Source organism: Apus apus, chromosome 19, assembly GCF_020740795.1.
Source record: "Apus apus isolate bApuApu2 chromosome 19, bApuApu2.pri.cur, whole genome shotgun sequence".
NCBI lineage: Eukaryota > Metazoa > Chordata > Aves > Apodiformes > Apodidae > Apus > Apus apus.
In genome coordinates, this window is record NC_067300.1 from 9,330,272 (window position 1) to 9,353,860 (window position 23,589).

The 23,589-nt window shown below is 49.8% G+C and overlaps 1 protein-coding gene across 2 annotated transcripts in view; it reads left to right on the forward strand.

Moving 5' to 3' along the window:
* The first annotated feature begins 7,837 nt into the window (after window positions 1–7,837).
* NACC2 (NACC family member 2) overlaps window positions 7,838–23,589 on the forward strand; it is a 56,356-nt gene continuing 40,604 nt past the window's right edge. Inside the window, exon 1 of one of the 2 annotated variants that reach the window (XM_051636608.1) lies at window positions 7,838–7,962. The gene's annotated coding sequence lies outside the window, so the exon portion shown is untranslated. Of the gene's footprint in view, window positions 7,963–8,101; window positions 8,126–23,589 lie in introns of those variants that run through there. The other variant, XM_051636612.1, reaches the window with a different exon arrangement.

The window sequence follows — 23,589 nt, forward strand, 5'->3', positions numbered from 1 at the left end:
TCAAGACTTTCTCAACAAAGGTGGAGGAGCTGTGCCAATGCATGGGCTTTTGACTGTGGCTCCTGTGATAAGATCACACTCTGGGTGTGTGGGAAATATTAAGAGTTAGAGTTGTTTTGGCAGTCTTTTTGTGTGCAATGCACCAACCCTATAGGAGATGTCAGTTTCAGGAGCTGCTTTTTGCCATAGTTGCCACATTAAAATCCTCCCTCAGCTCTGCAGAACAAATTACATGCAGCATTTATCTTGGGGAGAAGTTGGTTTGATTGTAACTATACATATTTTGAAAGATAACTTAATAGGCAAGATTGTCACCCAAAGAAATTTACATTTTTCCTTTGTAGCAAAGGGAGGCATTAAATACAATAATTGGGTTTTTTTTTTCCTTTTACTTTTTTCCCCTCCTGCTTTCTGCCAAAAGTGATATGAAAATAGCCTGAGTCTAAAAAATGAACAAAACCTTGCTTGGCTCTGCCAGTCAGCATCAGGTTTGTTCTGCTGGGAGCATCATGAGCTCCTGGCTGCATCCGTGGAGCTTCAGGGGCTGCAGTGTCTGCTCAGCTGATCCCCTGGCAGTCCAGCCCCAGCACTAACAAGAGCAGGAAGAGGCTTCTCCAGAGCAGCAAGGAGAATTAACATGTGTTTTGTGCTGGGACTCAGGGCTGCTGGTGCCGTTCTCACTGGGTGGTGAGGTGTTTTACAAACAATGGACATTCTAGATGAGGTTGGATGCTGCTGGTGTGATGGTGCAGAGCTCAGGTAGGCTGAGGGAGCAGCCATTGGATGAGCCCAGCAGGCAAATGCCCAGCTCCTCCTGTTTGTCTGAGTATTTGTGGAGTTGTGCTTCATCTTGTTATTTTCACCCAGCTGGCACCTGCAGAGCCTCCTCTACCTGTATGCAAGGCAGAAGGCACCCACAGTGCAGGGCATCTTTCCCACTTGTCATTTCCCTGCCCCAGGTGTCTGGTCCTGTAGTTTGCAGAGCACTTCCCAATTCCCAACCTCTTCTCTCCCAGGAGAGGAGCTGGGAGAGGAGCTGACAGTTGGGTGCTGATTTCTCAGAACATTCTCACAGTCTGTTGGCACTAAACATTTAGGAAATTTCAGTCATAAGACACTGAAATTCTTACCATGAATTAAGTTATCGCTTAATGATTCAGAAGATCACCTCAGCTGCTGAGAATAAAACCCCAACTATCTCATCTCCAGCAGCAATATTTTAGGAGATGCCGGACCCAGGCACAGAGCTGCAGGGGGACATGGCTGCCCTGTCCCTGCTGCCATCACTGGAGGGGGCAGGAGCCCAGCTCTGCTGCTTCAGCTGCCACATGCCAGCGTTAACAGATGAACCCTTCAGTGGGTGTCAGTGTCAGTGTTATCCCATTTCCAGTGGTGGAAGAGCTGCTTCCCAGCAGAGCCTGCTGGTGATCCGGGGCTCCCGGAGCGGGGCTCGCCGGGGAGCCAAGGTCACCTGCTGCCACCTCCTGCACTGCAGCACCAGCTCATCAATCACTGCCCTGACAACAGCCACTTGCTGCATCAGTCACAGCACAGACACTGCAACCCAAAATGTTCTTATACAGAAAGGCAGGGGAGACACAAACCAACTGTGCCAATCTCTCATTTACTTTAGAAATATTCCATGCCTGACTTCAGCTGGGGCAGTTTCACACTGTCCTTGAGGGTGTCACTGTCTCCTGCAGGGCAGACACATGGCCACTCAGTTCCCTTTCCAACTGGCCAGAGTTATTTGCCTCTCTAAGGGTGACTGGAGCTCCTTGATTTGAGGCATCTTGGTTGTGTTTCTGTGCATCTAAACCCCAAAACAGTGGGGGGTGGAAGGGGACCTGTAGGGATGGGCTGAACACCATTGATTTGCCCAGCAGCCAGCTGAGTGGTTGAATTTAAATTAATTAAAGTTATTATCTGAGAAAGACTTTGAAAAAGTGATGGTTGTACATAAAAACATCAGATACACTTCGTAGAGATCCCTGAGATCACTCTTCAGGGACTTCTGGTTTGAGAGACATCACAGGGTGTTGCTGTTTGGCCCCAGAATCTCCAGGCTGGCTGCAAACACCCCTCCATGAGGCACACACAGCCCAGCTTCACCCTCCCTTTCCAGGAAGGAAAGCTCCTCACCCAAGTTTCAAACCCTTTGAAGCAAACAGGTGACCCCAAATGCAACATGATGCAGCAGGAGGGGGTCCTGATGAGAGCCCTCACAGCCCCCCAGGATCCTTGGTGCAGCTGAGGCAGCCAAGAGGAAGGTGACGGATCTGGGAGCAGAAATCGTGGTCAGACCTTCAAGAGGACACAGTCAGGCAGAGAGAGGCTTGTCAAGTCCTGCAAATTTGGCCAGTTCAACTTCAGTACACTTTCTGAGCAGTAAAGGCAATTAAATATCAAGATCATTTACCAGAAGAGCTTCTGTCTACCAACACAGGGAGTCTTTAAAGTAGATTTGTTTGGGTGTTGTTGTTTTTTTTCTGAAAATTTTATTTTAATGCTGCTCCTGGGAGAACAGTCTGCTGCCTGTGTCTGGGGAGCTCAGGAGCCTTCCAGCATCAGAGCCCAGCAACTGCAGCCAAGCCAGGGCATTCAGTCCCTGCACAGGAATTAACAGCCAGGGTGAAAACGCCTCCTGGGACTGGCTTTTCTCTCCCCCTTGCACAGTCACCATACCCTTGTGTAAGAAAGGACTATTAAAACAGGCCAATGACACATTATGTTGGTTGTTGTCCTGCTCTCACCTCGTGGGACCCAGCTGGAAGCAAACTGGTGCCTTGTGCTTCTGGAGCAATTCTCATGGCAGGATCTGAAGGATTTCTCTGTTTACAAACAAGTAAAGCCTTTTTACACATGACCTTGTACCAGTTTAGTTAGGACAATGCAGCCACGTTGGAGACATTCTCATTTCTGTTTGTTTTAGCTTATTCCTAATAATTTTAATGTAAACCAAGTAAGCCTGGCTCTAGTTGAAATAACCACCCTTGGCACCACATCAGCTGTGTGGGGCGATGCCCAAGCCTTGCTTCATGTAAGGAACTCAGAACATTATTTATTTTCTTTCTGTAAAATAACAACTCTTACATCCCATTCCAACACATGGGCTTACTCTGAGCCGTGTCTTATCCCCTGAGTGACTTCATTGTGTCCCTGGGGATGCTGATGTTTGGGAAAGCCCTGCCCAGAGGAGCGAGGTGGCAGAGCCTGCTGGCCGTGCTTCCCAGTTTCTGGTTGATGTTACGTGAGCTGGAGCAGATGGAGTTTTGGGTTAGCTGGGGCTGTCACACCACGTTCAGAGCTGGGAAGGAGAATATCTGGCAGAGAAAAGATAATTGAGCTGAACAGCCCCCAAAGACAACAAACGAAAGGCTTTCCTTGGGTTTGAGATTGTCTCCCTGGGTCCTGCAGCTTTGACTGAGCAAAGATTTTGGGAGGTTGCTCCAAAAAGTGGTGTCAGTGCCCCTTCCCTCCCCAGGTGTGATGGTAACAGCATGGTGTGGTGAATACACCATTCATTGTCCCATCAGGGCCAGTGTCTCCTGGCAGTGGCACTTAGTGATGTTCAAGTGGGCTGCAAGGGCAGTTATCTCCTGGGGTCATGGTCTGGTTCAGAGTGCTCAGACAAGTTAAAATGCCAGTTCTAAGCTCTGGGCCTCCCAGGAGATCTCTGTGGGACTGACATGAAAACATTGCTGGGCTGGAATGAGACCCCCTGTGACCCAGGAGAGATTTACTGCAGCAGGGTTAAAGCTTTCCCAGTGAGATACGCGCCAGCAAGGCTCCCGAATGGGAGCAGAGTGTAATTCTGGAGTGGGAAGTGACATGAAGACACCACAAAGTGGTCAAGGAGCCAAGGAGCAAGAGACTAAGGAGGCAGAGCCAGCAGATAAATTCCTGGGATGGTCCTAGGTTGTCGTTTAGCCTCTTTATCTCCATTTTCCAATGGGAAAGTTGAGGGTAAAGATCTATCTTCAGAGCTGCTTCGAGCTTCGTGGCCAGGAGGTGTGTGCTTGTGTGCCAGCACCCATGTGCCCTCCCAGCCCAGCACCCATGTGCCCTCCCACCCCACTCAGCTCTGCAACACCAATTGCAACAAACCTCCCGAGGATCCAGCTTTTTCCTTGCTTGTGGGGTGTTAGTTTTGTCCACGGACACTGAAGATGATGGTCTCTGCTCTTGCAGGCTGGAGCACAACAGGCAAAACATCACCTGGCAAAGTTCACTTGGCTGATACAATAGGGAGAGGAAAAGGCAAATCCCTCTGCCATAAATAACTAATATATGTAAATGAGGGTTTCTGATATGTTTTGGTTTGTTGTTTGCTGCTGTTCCTGATGGTGTGTTCATCCCAGTGAACTTTTTATGGCTGTAATGCAGCTGCTGCGTCCTCTCCTCTCTGCTATGAAAACCAGTTGCACTATGAGCTCATCCAAGTAGAGGTTCCTGGAAGCAGAGAACTTCCTCCCAGATTGCCTCCCAGTTCACAGCCCAGAGCAAATATTGGTGGGACTGGGCAGACTATACTGTCTCTATCTACAACGAAAACTTCTGTCCCAGTTACAAAAACTCAACCTTACTCATTGATCTGCTTTGCAAAGCCCTCTGAGGGATTGCTTCAGAAAAAGGAGTCTCTCAGGCAGACTTCTTCGTTTCTGCCTTTCTCCTCCAGCCCAGAGCTGCTCCACCAGGTCTGTGGTGATTCCCAAAGCTGCAAAGTGCTGGGGAGCAGCCCCTGTCCATGGCACATCTCAGCCACATCAGTGACCAGCCCCACAGCACCAGGTATGGAGGTGGGAAGATTAGAAAGACCTTGCAGGTCTTGCTCATTGCTGAGTTTGCTGGAAAGTCATGTCTCTGCACCAGATTAAGTTTTGGTTTCGTGAGAGGCTGGAGCAGCAGGGCTTTGCCATGGGCTCCCCGAGCTGGTCCCCAGCTCACCCAGGTGTTCAGAAATACAGTGGGAAGCAAGATGCAAAGTGTATTTTAACCATCTTCAGTGTCCTCAGAGCCTGGAGTTTGGAGAAGGAACAAAATCTTTGCAGGGAACAGCTCACATTTAACTGAAGAGCTGCAGCCAGGAAGGGTTAAACAGACATGGGATACTGTGCCATTATTTCTTCTGCTTCACTAAACTACTGTTCAGATGGGGGAAAAAAAATAGTTAGCTTTTCTTCTGCAAGAATGTAAATGTTGGGTATTTTATCAAGTGATTTCTTCAGCCCTCAAGCTATTCTTCAATTTGAAATGCTGGATTAAAAGAAAAAAACACAATGCAGGGAAGAGAGAGAAAGAAAGAAAATATTTTTGTCAGCCCAAGAACACTTTGCAGACATTATGGAAAATGTTGCCTATTTTGTTTCCTCTAGTTGCTGAACCAATCTTTTGCATTAAAATCAGCATAGTAGTAAATAAACATGTTTTTTCAAGCCCTGGAGCCATTCTGAGACATCAAATGGTACTTAGGAAATGTTTCTTTCCCCATCACAGAACATTTTTCAAACGTCCATGGCTGAAGGGAGGGAAGATGCTCTCGTGGCTGAAGCATTAGCAGGAGCTCTCAAAGCTGGGGGAGGCCCTGGGCAAGTGGCAGAACTCGGATTTTCAGTCCCATTTAGGCACCTGGGGAAGGCTGAGAGTTTTCCAGCTACGTGGCATCTTGCAGCTCCCTGTGGAGGTGGCTGGTTTTCCTGCAAAGCTTGGAGAGGTGCAGGGGGCTTAAAAAATCCCTGGCACCACCCCCAGCCCTGCTCCAAGCCTCAGCTCTGCTGGAAAACATGGCTAGGAAATGAAGCATCTTCACAGAATCACAGAGTGGTCGGGGTTGGAAGGGACCTCTGGAGATCATCGAGTCCAACCCCCCTCCAGAGCAGGACCACCACAGAATCTAGGGCAGGCCACACAGGGACACATTCCCAGGGGTCCTGAAAGTCTCCAGAGGAGGAGCCTCCACAGCCTCTCTGGGCAGCCTGTCCCAGGGCTCCATAACCCTCACAGGAAAGAAGTTCATGTTGAGGTGGAACTTCTGTGTTCTAGTTCACATCCATTGCCCCTTGTCCTGTCACAGGGCATGACTGAAAAGAGACTGGCCCCTCCTTGACACCCACCCCTCAGATATTTGTATAGGTTGATATTATTCAAGTCGTGTCCCATTGTCCTCTCTGCCAGGGATGCTCTCCCATGAGCCGTGGTCCCTCTGTGAAAGACAAGGGGACAGTGCTGGCCGTGTCCCCAGCATGTGCCACAGCCCTAGGAGGTGGTCACGGTGGGCTGGGTGGGCACCTGGGGCATCTCCTGCGACGTGGCAGCCCTGGCAGGAGGCAATTCACCTATTTCTGCTGCAATGTAGCTCAGCAGCTCCGCTCTGCCCAGAAAGTGACCGAATGGGCCACCACTGGCCCGAGGTCCTGGTCTGTGAGATGGCAAGTAGGTGGCCACAAGGGTGTGGAAGAATTCTGTTGAGATGCTTGGGTGACAAAGACAGGAGGGGAGCGAGGGCAGCACGATGCCTCAGAATGCAGCTTTGGGACGTATTTCTCATGCATCATTTCTAAAAAAAAACCACCAACCCAACCAACCCAACCATTTTATCTTCTGCAGCAAAGAAAATGTGTTTGTCCTGACCTGACACTGTTTTTCTAAAGTGTCAAGTGCTAATGAAATTCCTCAGCCTTGAGCAGCTCAAGGCATCCAGTGTTGATTTTTAAAATATGGGGATATTTTGCTGGGGATTTTTAAGGCAGCCTCGAAATGATAAATGGTCGAGAGGGAGAGAGAAGAAACTTCCAGAGTGAAAGAAGTTCTGGCTCAACCCTGGGTGCAAAACGGCCAGAGAGAGGCTCCTGCTGCAGAGAGGGGGTTGTTTATTCCTCAGAAGTTTATTTTTGTGGATCATGCAAAAGAGGTTTGGGCTTAGAGAAGCACAAAGCAAAGTGACTATTTCCATTTTTTTTTTTTTTGAGGATCTAGGAGGAAATTTGGAATGGAAATTTGCCCACAAGTCCCGAGTAGCCCCAGCTCTGCTCATTTTGCTTTTGTCTGTAACACTTAAAAGGCTTTTTACTGCAGGAGAAGGGTGTGAAAGTGAAGAGCTGGAGGCAGCCCAGGGGCTCAGCTCTAGCCCGGGTTTGCAGAGCTGTGGCAATGAAAAGGAATTAAAATATTGAAATAAAATTAAAGAAAGCAAGCTAAAGAAAAAGAAAGTACAACAAGTAAAAATAAAAGGAAATTAAAAAGGAAGTAACTACATGGAGTAAAACAATAAAATGTAATAAATAGCATTCAAATAAATGAAAATGATAAAAGAAATTAAAATAGTTAAAGAAATTAAAAGAATGAAGTAAAATGAAAGAATGAAGGAAAATAAGAGAATGAAGTAAAATAAAAGAGTGAAGTAAAATAAAATAATAGCGATGTAAAATAATAAAATAATGTAGAATAATGTAGATGATGTAGGATAATGTAGAAAAATGTAGAATAATGTGGAATAATGTATAATAAAAGAAAATAATATAAAATATAAAATAATAAAAGAAATATAAAATAATAAAAGAAAAATAAAATAATAAAAGATAAAATAATGAAAATAAAATAATAAGACAAAAATCAAAGCAGCCGATGTTTCCGCGCCGTGCCCGCCGGTGCCGGGTTCGGTGGGTTCGGTGGGGCCGGTCCCGGGTCCCGCCCCTCTCGCTCCCTCCCCGGGGGGTCGGTGGGTCCCGCTCCCGCCCCCCCCCCCCCCCCCCAGCCCGCGGGGGTTCCGCGGCCCCTCCCCCGCCGCCCCCTCCCCGCCCCCCGCCGGTGCCGGTGCCGTCGGGGCCGCCAGGCTGCGGCTGCCGGCGCTGCTGGGCGAGGTCAGGGAAAGTCCATGTGAGGAGCGGCTGGAATCACTTCCTGCCGCCGGGACCGCGCTCCGCCGCCCTAGGCCCGGCAGCTCCATGGGCCGGCGCCCCGCAGGTGAGCAGCGGGACCCCCGGGGGGCGGGGGGCCGGGGCGGGCGAGCAGCGCACCCACCGCCCCCGCCGGCGTTTTCAGAAGTATTAAACCCCCCCCCCCCCCCCCGTGGTGTGAAAACTCGGGGGAAGCTGCGCCAGCCGCTCACGCGCCTCGGACCCCCCCGGTTTGTTTCCTCCTTTTTATTTTCGGGGGGCGCGGGGGGGGGGGAGCGCATCGCGCCTTTCCGCGGAGCCCTTCCTGCTGCCCCCGCGGCTGCCGCGGGGGGGGCTGGCTCCGCCGAGACGGGGGGTGATTCGGGGGACGAGGGGGGCGGAGGGAGGTGCACCCGGGGTTGTCTGTGTGTCCGTGTCCCCTCCCCGGCCGTGGGGAAGCGGGTCTGGGGGCTCGGCGAGTCCCTGCTGCGTGTTCAGGTCTTGCACCAATGTGGAAAATCAGGTTCTAATTGGCAGGACCTGCCGGGCAGGCTGCGGGGCTGGCCCGCCGCTTGCTGGTTTTTTTACTGGCTCAGTGCAGACGCAGGCTCGGACTTTCTCTCCTTCTGGGGAGGAAAAAGCTGCGAAAGGGGAAGATATTAAAAAACAAAGCCCGGGCGAACACCTAAATGCCGAGTTCGGGAGCGATCCGTGGGGTCCTTGGGGTGCCCGGGACCCTCTCGCGTGGCCAGGGCGGGGGGCTGCGGGGTCCGGGCGGCTGTGCCCCCATCCCCGCCGGCTGCTCCTCTGCTTCTTGGTGTCTGCAGGGGATAAGAATTTGGGGGTGGGGGGGTGGTCGGGTTTCTGTTGGGTAAGCACCTTCCCGAGCGCCGGCGCGTTCCCCTGCCTGCTGCAGTCTGCAGCTGCCGGAGTTATAAAGTGCGTTTTGCTGGGCTCAAGGACTTCTCCAAACATCTTCCCTGCTGTAGGAAAATTCAGCCGACAGCTTTCCAGGGCGTGCTGCGCTCCGCCGGGCTCCCCCGGCCCCACCGACGGCAAAGGGCAGGATCGCTTCCAGCCAAGGCTCCCTTGCCCGCCGGGGCATTCGTTTGAATATTCACTTCCCCCCCTCCCCTCCCCATTCCTTCCAGGAGGCATTTGCGAGGTTGTGGGCAGCTTGATGTGCTTCCTGCCTGCCGAGTGTTTGCCTCACGCCCCGAGTGATTGAGGGGCTGGCGGGCCGGGTTCCCTGCTGCAGCTGAAATATTAAACAGTAAGAGAAGCTGAAATGGGTAAACAAACCGGGATGGTTGTTGCTGCTCTCTCGGCGGCTCGGTGGCTTCTTGGCACCGATAGCCACACTGATAGCCACACTGATAGCCACAGCAGGTCCAGGGCAGCTCCACCAGCAGCTCTGCCGACCCCCTGGGGTCCCTGGTGCCACCAGGGGGGCCAAAGGAACCTATCCTGCTCCAAAGCCCAGATAAACCCAAATTGCCTCCCTTATTCCCAGCCTGTTATTAAGTAAACCCCTTCAACTAAAAATAATTCAGCTTATGAGTGAAATTGATGATGTTTGTCCAGCCAGGGCAACACGTTTGTGACCTCGAGGTGTGGGTGATGGAGTTAGTAATGGTTTGATCTGAAGTCTGCAGCAATGTGAAATAATTAGGGATCTTCCTCTCCTGAGAGTAAATGTGCTTCCCTAGCTGTGACTGCTGGAAGTTTGGGGTTTTTCCTCGTGTAGAGGCCTTGTAATTAAAGGTTTCATGGGGGAAAGGTGGTAATATTTGAATATTGATGAGTGGGGCTGGATTTCTAGAACTTAACATTTCTCGAGGCAAACTTTGAAGGTTTGCTGAATAATATAAGTAGCTGGGTAGAAGTCAGGTGTGAGTGAGTGCATGGGCAGGAGGTCTCCATGACATTGGCAGGAGCTTGCTGGGGCAAAACATGTCATTAGTGCTTGGGTCAGGCATGTGCTGGAGCAGGGCAGCATTCCCAGAATCCCTCTGGGCTCCTGCCTCCATGTGCTCAGTGTGTCCGGAGCTGCTGGCACCAGAGAGGTCTTGGTTGGTCAGGTCTCCCTAAGGTTTTCCTAGAGTCCCCCTGGAAGGTGGACACCTTTGGATAGATGTGTGTTTTGATGCTCTATCATTATTTTGGAAGTGATGTTTTGGGTGCCTACTTGTAATGGGCAAGCTTTTCTCTCCCCTAGCTGCAACTTGGCACTTTCCCAAGGGAGGTTCCTTGGATTTGGGGCAAGGGGGCAGATTCTGGTTCCTCTCAATGAGTGCCAGCATCCCTGTGGGCATCACCCCACGGTGATGTGGTGCTGGGCCAGGGAGGGGCAGAGCATCTGTAGTGCTAGGAAGTCCACAAAGAATAAATCCCTGTGAACTTGTAGGAGCCTGTAAAGTCCAGGTAAGACCTTTCTGGACTAGGTTTTGGTTCAGATCCCAAGGAGGTGCAGGGCAGCTTTCATAGAATCACAGGCTTACTGGCTTGGAAGGGATCTTAAAGCTCATCCAGTCCCAAACCCCTGCATGGGCAGGGACATCTCCCACCAGCCCAGGTTGCTCCAAGCCCCATCCAGTGTGCCCTTGAGCACTTCCAGGGATGGGGCAGCCACAGCTTCTCTTTGCAGCATTGTTGGTTTGCACTCGGGGAAGAAGCACCAAGAAATCTCCAGTGAGATCCTATTGGACTCACTGAGATCTGGGTTTGCTTCCGAGAAAACCCCGGACTGGTGTGTGTGTGTGTGTGTGTGTGTACCTGACCAGGGACACAAACCATGTCACCTAGGAATGGAAATATTTATTTTAGACTGGTTTCTGATAAAGCCCCTGTTTCCCTGCCAGGCCTTCAGGAGGCTCGTGCCGGGATGTGCAGGATCTGAGCGCGGGCTCAGTGGGCATCCTGGTCCCTAACTGGGTCTGGGGTGGGTGGTGGGGGACGCTGTGGGCTGGGGATGAACAGCAGAGCAGCCTGCAAAGGGCAACAGGGCCCTGCTCTTGCTTTGCTCTGTGTTTAAAAATACCCAGGCCTGACAAAATGGGGTTAGAAGGAGGCTTCAGCCAGGGGCTGGAATTTTCCCAGAATTTCTGAGCCAGGTGGCTTTTTAGGGTCTGTTGTGCTGGGCCAAGAGGAACTGGTCCTGGACGGCACAGTGATGCTGAGGAGCAGGGAGGCCTGTATTTGATGTTTTGTTGTTGTTGTTGTTTTTATTATTTTCATACATTTCTTTGAGTTGAATGCAATGAAAGAAAAAATACAAGCTCTCAGCTGGAGGAAATAAAACAGAATGGTCTGTTCCCTGCTGCACCTTATGGCCAGGGAGGATGTTGTGCTGGGCTGCAGTCAGCCTGCCAGTCAAGCCCATGTTTGCCATTGGAAGAGCAGCTTCCCGGGAGATCTAGGGAAGTGGACACAGATCCAGTAGCCGTCAGCACCCACGAGGATGGACACACCGAAAAGGGGTGTGATTTTTTTTCCTTTTAAATCAAGCCTGCAGAGCAGCTGGGAGGCAGGTGAAGCGTGCTTGAAAGAGGGCGAGGCTGTTGGTTCTCTCTACCTGACTTTATCTGTGAAGTGACAGAAATTGTGACAGGCTTTGTGTCTTTTTTAGCAAATCAAGTGTCATGCCAGGTTTGCCTGTGGATGAGATCATTTGCAAAATATGTTTCCCAGCTTGCTTCAGGCATAATTCATTGTGTCAACTGCAATTGCTCATTTGCTAGGAACTGTGATTCATTAGCAATTTAGTTTTGGGTTGGTTTTTTTTGTTTTGTTGTTCTTAAGTTCAACTTGTTTTTAAGCAAATGTTTAGAGGCAGAAGGGAAATTAAAAAAAAAAAAAAGAAGAAGCAGTGAATCTTACGGTTTTGAATCCATAACTGCAGCTGTTAAGGGAAAACTTGCTCGAATGCCCTGATCCCAGGGAGGGAGACGCAGTCCCCGGGCGAGCTCTGCCGCGCAGGATCGCGCTGGGTCTGTCATGTGGTTACTCCTAAATGGGGACGGAGGTAATAAAAATCGGACTGCTGGGACAGAGCCTGCCACGTCGAGCCCTGGATGATGAAAGGAGCCTGCAGAGCTTCTTCCTCCTTTTCCCCGGGGGGTTTTCAGCCCACTGATGGTACCACAGTCCTCCTGGGATCCGGCTGGGGCAGGGGCTGCCCTGCGGGTGGATGGGCAGTGAGGGCAGGAGGGATAGGGGGGCTGCTGGTATTTGCAGCTCTTCCTCCTCACTCCTCGCTGGAGGAGGTGTTGGGGGCAGTGGTGACAAGAGCAATGATCTGTTTGGTGTGGTGACAGAGACCCCCAAAAGCTTGGGGCTGGGTGGGGTAAAATGAAGATAACCAGCACTTGGCACACGTGGGGCTGCGTGTGTTCCCAGGGCAGTGCACAGGCATTGCCTGCAGCCTTTTTCAAGGTCCTCATATCAGACTTAAAAAAAAAAATAATAATGTATTTGCACATAAAGTACATTTTTTGTGTTCCATTTCCTATGAAGAGAAATATTTCAGTGCATTTTTTCCTGTAGGTGGGTGGATGTGGGGGGGAGAGAACAGAAATCACTGCTACTGCTTCAGCAGCCACAAACTACCCTCCAGTGACAACTTGGGGTGTGTGGGCTGAATAAATTGATACACATTTCACAGGAAGATTTGGTTTATTTAAAAAAAAGAAAACCAACAACTTCTAAAGGATTATGAGCTGAACATTTAAACATAAGTGGCTTGACAGGTTTGGTTTTTTTCCCTCTTTGCAATGATTATAAAGTACTCTTAAAATGGTTTTGGGTTGGTTGGTTTGTTTGTTTTTCTGAATGTGCATTCTCTGTCTTTTATTCCAAATTAAAGATTTTGTAAAAGCAAACAAAAAAATTAAAAAAAAAAAAAATGGGGAAAGAGGGAGAGCCAGCACAGTAACGTGGGGAGTCTGCTGACTTCTGGCTCCCGGCGCCGTGCCCGAGCTCTGCCGGTTTTGCTTCGGCAAACGGTGCCAGGAGCGAAGGGCAGCAGAGCGTGAGGGGAGGGAGGTGACTCCATCAGAGTGACCATATATAGTCACTGGGATGAGATTAAATACTTCACCTCCCCGTGTCATCCCCCCAGCAATAAAGCCAATATCGGGATCTATTAATCACTTGCAAAAACAGAAGAAAAATCCTCTCTTCTTTGCGGCGCCTCATTTGTAGCGATCAGGGCTCTTCTGGATCTATCGATTGGGGGAGAGGAGCCAGATGTTTTCCAGCCCTGGGTGTCTGCAGACCCAGTTTCCGCAATGTGGGGAACAATGTCTGTGAAGAATTGCAAATTAAATAGGACTGAGCTTGTGGTTCCCCAGGCTGGTGGGCTTGGGGGCAGAGGGGTTGTGTGGAAAGGGTCTGGTGCTCAGGTGCCAGCTCTGGCTCAGCTCCACCCGCACATTCCCATCGTGGTTTCCACTGGGGAAGCATATGGCAGCCCCAGTTTATATATATATGTTGTGTGGGGGTACATGTTTTACATGCCAGTTCTCTCTGTCACAGGACAAACATTTACATTCTGATTGTATGAAGCATTAGCATTTGGCTTGGAGGTAACTCCTTGCAGAGATGTTGTAGAAGACGCTGTTTAGTGATGACATGGCAAAGGAGTGACAACGTTTTGGTGCTCAGCACTTCCCAGGGCACTAAGCTTTGAAGAGATTATGCTGCATAGAGGTGTTACAGGCAGGTGTATAAATAAAGAGTTGGCATTTCAAGGTGTACCATGCGGAAGGCAATGGCCAGGTGCCCACGGGACGTGGGGAGTGCAGTTTTATACATGTGAAAGTGGTTAAAATGACTTGATGTCCAAGAGAAGAGGCAAATGGGCCTAGTTGACATTGGGTGGGAGACCTCTGGCAGGACAGGATGTGCACCACAGACCCCTCCTGGGGAAAGGATCTTCTCTTGGATACACACAAAGCTTGTGGCTGAGATCCTGCTGAGTTAAGTTCCCACAAGCAGGCGTACCCCCTCTTTATAGGTGCCCTTCACTGGATCCTGCCTTTGTGTCACTGTGGCTGTAAAAACCTTCATAGGACTAACCCTGAGTAGGACCATGTGCTTTTTTTGTTGTGTTTAGGTGTAGTTTGGTTTGGAATCCTGCTTGCATTGCAAATGTAGGGGTTTATGATTTGCTGACTGTGTGGAGGGTTTATATCACTCTGCCTTGTTCTTCTTCCTTCTACCAAGTCCTGATGGAAGGAAAATGTTGCAGGTTTTGCCCTGCTCCTGTAGCTGCAGCCCATGGGCAGGTGTAAGCTCTGCTCCTTCATTCATAGGCACAAAGAACAATTGTTTGAAACTTCATCTGTCTGCTCTGCAGTTACCATCTCCTTTTGTGCTTCCCTCCGTTTATACTTGCCAACCTCATCCATATGTGCCTGTGCTTAGTGAAACATTGCTGCCTAGGTTTAATTGTCTTCTAATAAAGTAGAATAAAATATTGTAAGGGGTTGACACTGCATCTTTCAGGTCTGTGAAGGCTGCTGTGGGCACAGAACCTGCAGGTCGGTGCCGTTTGGTGAAGACGATGATGGACAACAGCAGCAGCAGCCTCTGAATCTGCTGCTCCCAAGTATCACTGGGATTAAATTAGATTAATTGCCAGGTTTAAAGCATACTTTACTGGGGGATAAATCTATGCATGCATTCAGTGATGCTGCCTGGCTCTTTGCTGTCATAAAATCACACCTGGGGTCATGCTGAGTGTCTGGGTAAGGCAAAGTCAGGGCGTGCAACTGCGTGCATGAATTTTTGACTCCTGCCTGAGTACAATTCCTACCCTTAATGCATCATTAACACGGTTTTCTGCATTTCATTCAGTTCCCATTACAGGACTCAGTTCCGTCTGTTGATTTTGGTATGTTGATATTTTTTGTTGTCAGCAGTTTTGAGGTGGGTTTTTTTTTTTTTTCTGAAGCATATAAAGCCGTTAGTGTGCAGGAAGATTAAGGAGATACATTACAATTAAAATGTTAATGAAATCGGCATCATATAACTTTTGAAACCATCGAGGCATTAATCTTTCTTGGTCTTATGCCCATTAACTCTGGCGATTCTTATTCCACACTGACCCCTGCTGAAAGCGCCGGCTGTAATTGGATTTTAGAAATTGGGGGGGGGGGGAGGAAAAAAAGAGGGAGGGAGGAGGAGAGGTTGGGCTGCTCGCCTTGGCTCCCTGCGCGGGTGCCCGTGGCCGTGGGAAGAGCCTCCCGGCCGCAGGGCTCCCGGCCCGGCTGCCCCGGGACCCGCCGGGCTGAGCTCGGGGCTGTCGCCGTGACCTTGGCAGGACGGGAGCGGCGGGAGCACCGCGCTCCGCTCCGGGTCATCCCCATGAAACGTGAGAAGGGCCGAGGCGGGGGCTTGGGAGGCTTTTTAAAGGCTCTTGGAGGACGGGAACGCGGTGAGCAGCGAGTCCTCGTTTGCCATCAGAGCGGCAGCCCTTCCCCGCTCCTCCCAAACGGATGAATATGGTTTTGGTTGTTTGGGGGTTTGGTGTTTTTTTTAAAGTTATTTCGCAGCTTACACAATATTTGGCGGGGGGCCAGCTCCCCCCCCCAAAGCCCGCGGGGTAGGGAAAAGAGGAGGATTGACTAATTGACGGGCTGTGCAGTGAATCGAACAACGGGACTTCTTGAGTCATCAGGCAGCTCCAGGATCTGAGCCCCGGCCCGGCCAGGGGCTGCTCCAGCCTTCCCAGCCCTCCAGAACGATCCGTGCTCCTCGGCCTGAGGCTTGGACTCTGGATGCCTTCTCCAGAGCTTTACCCTGTGCTATCCGAGAGCTTCCCAGCTTCTGTGGGATGCTGGAGAATTTGGGAAGCGCAGGTTCTATAGTGTGGAATGTCCTTCCCAGCACGGGGAGGGGGCATTGCCTCGTTAGGGTGGGTGTGCTGCTAAGGAGGGGCATCAGCTTGTTAAGGGGTGGGTGTTTCACAGGGTGGGTGCTGTGCTGCTAATGAGGCAGCCGTGTGGTTCAGGAGTGCATGAGCTGAAAGTTGAAGGATGAAGAGGAAGGATGTGGAGTTGTTGGAGCAAGTCCAGAGGAGCTGGAAGGGGCTGGAGCATCTCTGCCACGGAGACAGGCTGGGGGTGTTCATCCTGGAGAAGAGAAGGCTCTGGGGGGACCTTACAGCACCTTCTAGTGCCTGAAGGGGCTCCAGGAAAGCTGGGGAGGGGCTTGGGACAAGGGCAGGGAGTGATGGGAGGAAGGAGAATGGTTTCAAACTGAAAGAGGGGAGATTGAGATGAGTTATTAGGAAGTTCTTTCTTGTGAGGGTGGTGAGACACTGACCCAGGTGGCTGCAAGTGTGAATTGAAAACATTTGTATATTTTCACTTAAAAGCTCAGTAGAAACGTGCCAGTTGCAGAGCTGTCACCTTCCAGCCCCTCTTCCCTCTGCCGGGCTGGCTGTGCAGGCACGGAGCTGGGTTGGTGTGGCCAGGGGACCTGGTGGAGCTGAAACCTCTGCAGGGTTTGGGCAGAGCTGAGGGCAGCTCCTCCGGGCTGGGTCAGTGCCTGGTGTACCCAGGCGTGAGGCACAGAGTGTGCTGCTGGCAGCTCTGGCAGGGGCTGGGGCGAGGGAGCCGCTCTGAGCCAGCCCTTCCCCTGCCACAGGGGCTGCCTCTGAGTTGTTTGGTTCCCTTCTTAAGTGGGTAAAAATAATAATTCAGACCATTGTTGTTTTGTGTCAAGTGTTTAGGAATCGTGTGAATGTATTGACCTGAGAGAATCGGGGGTGAGGATCTAAAATACATCTTATTTGGCAGGAGTGGGGAGGACCTCACTGGGGTGTGACCCCTCCACGTCCCAGCTCTGCTGGTGGGATGAACTGGGTGTTTGTTGCTCAGGGAGCTGGTTTGTGCCTGTGGTGAAACCCAGTGTTGGTGCCATCAAGTTAAGCTGTCTTTGGGAATGGGATGAAGAGTGATGGAGAGACTGGAAGAACGTTCTGGTGTGTTTGACCTCAATCTCTGCCTTCCTGTCCTGTGGGCCTCACACATGAGGGAATTCCTGAGGGCTGGGCGTACCCAGGGGCTACTTGCAAGTTGGGTCCTGAAGACCTCAGAGATACAGGCAGGTGATGACCACCTGGGAAGGGGATGGGAGATGAGCTGCATGCTGCTCTTCCTGCCTGGGCACAGAGGCTACCCGTGCTCTTCCATCCCAGCCTGGTGGCAGTCACACAAGCAGGGAACAAAGAAATGACTGTTTGCAATTCCCAGCGTGTTTTATTGATGTGTGCTGGCAGCTGTAGGCCAAGGAAGAGGGAGCAAAGTGACCCCAAACATTTCCAGTGTTTGCTTCTGGCCCAACAGGCAGGTGAGATCCTTAGCAAGGGGAATTTCTGCGTAGCAGACTGAGCACATCAGAGTCAATATCTGAGTAGTCCAATAAAATCTGTGGCAATTTAATTTCAAGTAATTTCAAGCAATCTAATAACTGGTCTTTCAGATGACTGGTGGGTGGTTTGTTTTTTCTTTTCTTTTTGTTGATGTTTTTCATTGTGCAACTGTAAAAATGTAAACTGAGCCCAATGTACATGGAATGCTTTGGTTCTATGATGTAGGCGTTGAGCTCAAGGCTGGGTCACCCTGGGGTCAGCAGCAAGGGCTGGAGGTCCTGTGTTGCCATCTGGGCTGGCTTGGCTCTGGGCAGGCTTTCAGACCCACTGATGGTGGCAATGCTTTTAGTTCCAGGTTGCAAAGCTGATTTCAGCTGCTTTTAGATCCTTGCACGGAGTTGTTAAGATTTTTAGCCTTGTATCCTTGAGGATTCATGAGCTGGTTTGGGGAGGAGCCTGTAATGGTGTGTCCCATCCTACTCCCCAGCAGGCACAAGCTTGGAGAGGAGCCCAGGAGTTGGGCACAGCTCAAGCCCTTGCTTTCTTAGAGCCTGTCACCGTTGTGGGCAAGGACAGCTGATGTCCCATGGCCAGTGGTATCCGTGTTGGTGTCCATCCCTCTCCCTGGCCTTTCACAGGCTGCCTCATGGTCCTCACTTGAGACCCTTCCCTGGCCTGGAGAAGCACCTGTGCCTTTCCTTGGGCACTTCTGCAGAGAGCAGCTGCATGTACCTGAGCCCCTCAGTATCTTCATGAATATTTTTACAATCAAATTTAGGAAGTTTCCTCATTTATCTCCCTCTTAAGATCCCAAATGGGCTGTTGCCTTGTTTGTGAGTGGCCTTAGGGGAGGTGTATCCTGCAGCACTTGCTGACTGCTCTGGATTCCGCACAAGAAACGATGCAGAAGGGAGGACTTAACTTTCTGCTCTTTGGAAGGGAGCTGCTGGGGTGGGTGGGGCAGGAGGGCAGTGCAGCTTGGAGGGGGTGGAGGAGCCCAGTGATGAAATTACTGTGTCCTTGGAGGCAGGGCTGGGAGCAGAGCAGGGCTGGGAGCACTCACACTGCACACATCAGGCTGCAGACAGACCAGAGCTGCTTGCTTTTTACCAAGACTCGCAGATCTCAACACCACTAATTAGTTTTTTTTTTCCTCAAAGTCCAAGGGATGCTGTTCAGAAGGGTCCACTCTGTCCTCACCAGAGTGCTGCCAGGCAGGCCAGGCCCTGTGGAGGGAACTTGGTGGCTGTAGGAGCTGTGCCTCATGGCAGCTCCTGCCCAGGAGATGTGAAACAATCTCCTTCAGGCTCTGGAGATCACCTGCCTGGCCCTGTGGTGAGCTCGGGGCAGCCCTCACTCATGGTCTGCATCCAGGTAGGGTGTGCTGGGACCTGACAATACCTTGCAAAAACATCTTGCTCCCTGGTGTGCTCAACTGGGAGGGGATGGAGGGCTTGTATCCCTAGTGTCAGCACATCTGGAGGTCCAGCCTACAGACTCAGTGTGCTGAAGGTCCTGCAGAAACATCTAAGCATGTACATGGACACTAAGGACTTGGCAACAGCCAATGCCACCAAGAAATGAGGCTGCAAAATGTTCCCCTGAACACTTTGGAGCAGGTCTGTGGACTGAGAGCTCACCCTGGTTGGTCTTCTGCCTGTTGCTGCACAAGGTTGGACAAACTCTATAGGGGCCGGGAATGATCACAGGTCTTGGTTGGGATTTCTGTGCTGGGTCAGCAGTTGGGCATGGACCTGCCTGCCCGAGCTCACTCTGATGTGCAGGAGGCTGCTTGCTCCGTGCCTTGACTGCACAGATCTGGCATTTGGATTTTAGGCCTGGTTTTGTAGGTGGGGAACACCCACCCACCCACTCACCCTCAGGGCTGAATGCTGCCCTGTTGTCTCTGTGGAGATGTGGGTGGTGCTGACTGGACTATATGTGCTCTCCTCTGTGGTCCTGAGGGTGCCATGGGCACAGCTGGGAACACTGGCTTTCTGGGGCAGGACATGGCAATGCTCTCTGGACCACAGCCCAGGCCATGGATCCCACCTCGTGCTTTCCTCCAGATCTGAGACCATTGCATCATTCATATGATGAGAAAGAAATTGGTCTGGAAATGTTCTCTGCCTAATTGGAGCAGGTGACTCCTGTGTGTCATTGCCTTGCACACAGGCTGTCCCAAGGACCTCTCTGAATTCCTTCTGCAGTTTTATCTTAGTTCAGGGGAGGTTAGCTCAGGTTTGAACCACTTGGTTGTGGTGGTGAAGTCTTAGTGACATATTAAGCATTTAATATCCAAGTGCATTAGCTTCCCACCCACATCCCCAGCTGAGATGGGTTGAGGGAATCACTCGGTGCCCACATCTAATAGGATGCTCTGGGTATAAATGGCTTCCTCCCAGACCTCTTCTTTTTGTGTTTCGTTCCTGACCTAATTAAGCATGACTGATGGTGTCAGCAGGGATCTTGTGACTGCACCAGACAACACCTAATCCCTTGGAGGGGTTTCGGGAAGAGTGCTGGCTGCTGGAGGGGACACCTTCTCACACAGCAGGCAGCAGTTCCACGGGATAATTCCCAGTGCTGTGAATGGCTCTGCAGCCAGCTGGGCACATGATGAAACCCAGATAAACCAGTGTCACCAGTAGCCAGTGGCAACTGGGGTATGCCCTGGTGCTGTTACCCTGCAGCTCAGCGTGAGCACGGATGGGAGAATCTGCCTTAATTGCTGCGGTACGTCTGATTGTGTTACATCTTAATTTCTAGGTCCTTGCTTAACTGGTGCAGTACATCAGAAGCTCTTGTGAAATGTAATGTGCTGGAGCATCAGCACAGGAAAAAGCTCTGCCTTCTGTGAAGCCAGACTGTTGCAGAGTAATTTGTTTTGTAAGATTTTGAAAGGCAGTGTTGCAATCTGTAACAGTAGAATAGTGGGAAGATGGTCAGGTGGTTCTTGGGACTTCAACAGACAGATTTCATGTCTGTGTGTTTTTGCAACACCTTTCTATAAAGGGAAACATAATTTAAAATATGATTACTTAGTGTTGTAACAGTCTTCTCAAACGTTTTTGCATTATGCAGAGATCATTATCAGAGGCTGATATTAACTTGCAAAGAATATTATGCAAATCATTCTCCTGTTCTTCTAAAAAGAAATTTCCTTCATAATGCAAAGCGTGACAAAAAAAATAGTGCAGAGGCTTTTGGCAAAATTACATTCAGAAGATGTAACAGTTTTTCTGCTTACTAGCACAATCCATTTGTGCTTTTCTACTGGATTTTCTCAACTCAAGCTGATAAAGGATGAATTTTAACATGAGGGCTGGGGGAGAAAATTCTGTACCTCGTGGGTTCAGGAATAGGCAGGGAGGCTTTTTGCCTTTAGATCATTGTTTCAAATTTGTGCTGAGAGTCCCCACGGGCTGTGGAGGTGCCTGACTTACCCTGCAGTGTCACACTCCCCCCATGTCCAGTGTCGGGCGTTTGTTGCACCATTAAGGCTTTGTCACTGGTACCAGTCAGACCATCCCAAATGAGGGGCACTGCTGGGGTGAGGGGGGGCTGGACCACAGACCCTGCGGTGAGATGGGTGGTCCTGCCTGAGTTTGTCCAGTCTCTGCATCTTCTGGGTTTTTTTCTGAGCATCAGCACACTCTGGAGGAGATCTTGTCATTGTGGATTTTGCCACTGGCTTTCATCCCCTCTCCATACAGATATATTTTCCTTCTGACAAACGTGTTCTCTCCATTCAGCCACCCCCTTTTCAATCCAGAAACCAGACTCCACTAAAATCAAGAGGATTGCTTTATAGATATCAGCTCTTCTGCTCTTATTATAGATTGATTGACAAAAATAGGCCCTAATAAATATTGTAGCCAGCTTAAATGACTGAAATATTTGCAGGCTGCAGATCCCAGGGTTGGGAAGGCTCATTCGCTGCAGAACCCCATTTTTCAGGCATTTAAGATCATTTTGAAGACCCGTAGCCATTGTCTTGTTGTTTTTTTTTCAGGCATTCCTCAATACAAATGTGTTTGAGAAAAGTCAGTAATCTTCAGAGAGAAGTGTTGAATTATAGCCTCGTCAAATGGCAGAGGGAGTTCTCCCTAGCATGGGAGATTTTCAGGCATTTGTGTCTGTCTGGTTAGATAACTCAATACTTTAAAATCAAACCAAATTAGATAAATAAGCTGGAAGTTGTCGTTAGCATTCGCTGAGCAGCTTAGGCTGGATGTTCAGACACCGACTGGCTCCACCTCTAGCTGCAGGGTTTCCCTCTTCCAATGGGTGAATACTAATCTTGGGCTGTCCTCTGCTGCAGAAGAGTGGACCCGTGGGTCATTTTCCATCTCCAGCAGGAGCCCTGGGTGGGAGCACCTGGGGGTGAGGTGTGATGAGCATGGCAGGGCTCAGCTGGCTGCCACCCTTCAGCCCGTGTGCCAGCACCAAGCATTGTGGTGGCACCCGGGAGAACTTTTAATCCTCCAAAAGTGGCCCCAGGGTGTGGATGTGATGTGATAACTGGGGCTGTGAGCCATGACAAGTGTCAGCTCTGCCCTGTGCTTCCCGGGCAGCTCCAGGGATCCCGCTCACCCCCAGCCTGCTGCTGGCTGAGCACGGAGCCCATGTCAGGAAAGGACAACTTCTCATTTCTTTAAAGAGTGCATGGAAGGGTGAATGAAAGCAGGGAGGTGGTGTGCTCTGAGCACAGGGGCAGAAAGGAAGCTTTTTTTTATTTTTTCCCCCTCCTTATGGCTGTGTTTGCTTATGCCAGAATAAAGGCTGAGGAACAACCAGGAGCCATCCCACTGAGAGCTTCTGTTTCTATAGATCCCAAGACTTGCAGTGGATCCTGGAGGTGTCCTGGGTTGGAAATATATCTGGGAATGTGCCATATCAGTGCAGTAGAGTGAATTTTGTTTTTTTGAATGGCTGAAGCCGTTAAGAAATTATAAAACAAAACAACAAAAGAGCTCTGCATATAGATAACTGGATTTTTGTTTTTCTTTTGAAAAAGATGCTCAGTGCTAAGGCCGGGGGTGTTGGGAGCAGCAGCAGCACCCACGGGGGAGCCTGAGCATCCATTCAGGGCACCCTGTGCCCTTCATATGAGCCACATGTTCATTCTCTGTTGGGAACCTGTCCAGTAAAGGGGCAAAATGCTTGGAAAAGTTTGTCCAGGTTGAAGAAAGACCTGAGTCTATGAAAATACAGGTGAAATCTTCCAGACTCTGAATTATTCTTTCTGTAGGTGAGCCCAGCCTCTCCGAAGAGCTGCAGCCTGAAGAAAGAATTTCTTTGGGTTTTATGAAATTTCTTAGAAGAGCACTTGCAGTGCTAATCGTCACACTCCTTCCCTTTGTTTTCCCCCATTTCTCAATTAACCTCATATTAAACTGTGCTTATCAACAGAGGCTTTTCTCCTTTTCACCAGGTTTTAAATTCCCACCTGTCTCACTACAACCGTGTTCTTAGCATCAGGCATCCACAAAACTGGAGCAGAGACCAGTGTGGTCATCTGCTGGAGGGAAACCCCACCCAACAAACAGAGTGCAAATTGCAACTGGTTATTGAAATTATGAGCAAGGAAAAAAAAAATACTCAAACCTGGTTTAATTTGTGAGTATGTATCTTGGAAATAAGTTATATTAATGCAAAGCAGAGGTTATTCTGGTGTGAATTATGGGCTCACCCTCTGCAAGCGTGCTGCTGGCTCAGGGATGTTGGAAGCAGATATTATAACCTTGAAGAATCTTGTAGGACATAAAAGTTTTAATTAAAAATCCAGCTTGGTTGAGGGTATTTTGGTTGAGTATGAACGTCTTCATTTCTTCTGCAAAAGAATTAAATGAAACCCTGAGTGTGGGTTGGTTTTTTCTTTTTTTTTTTTTTCTTCTGATTTCTGCATATTTATTCTTGAAGTTGAAGCATTAGAAAATAATTGAGTAAAACAAAAATCCACAAGGCTTCAAATTACCTCTAGCTTAATGTTTTATTTAAAAGGTTTGCTAACTGACATTCTTTATAATGAATTAGGTCACGAGGCTCTGAAGAGTGTTGTGGGTTTTCTTTTTTACATTTAAATTTGAGGCTGCTTCCCTCGCAGCCCGGGCTGTGCTGCCTGAGCTGCCGTTGGGTTGTGACTCCCTGGTTGAGGGAATCTCGCTCTAATTATTCTCAATCACACCAGAGCAAATGAGTATATCCATGTTTGGAGGATCGGAGTGGTGTTGTCATGGCAATCTCTGTAAGGTCAGGAGAAACTCATGGATATTGTTTGCCGCCTCTCCCGGGAGACCTACCTTTGCAAAACTATGGATTTGGGGAGTAATA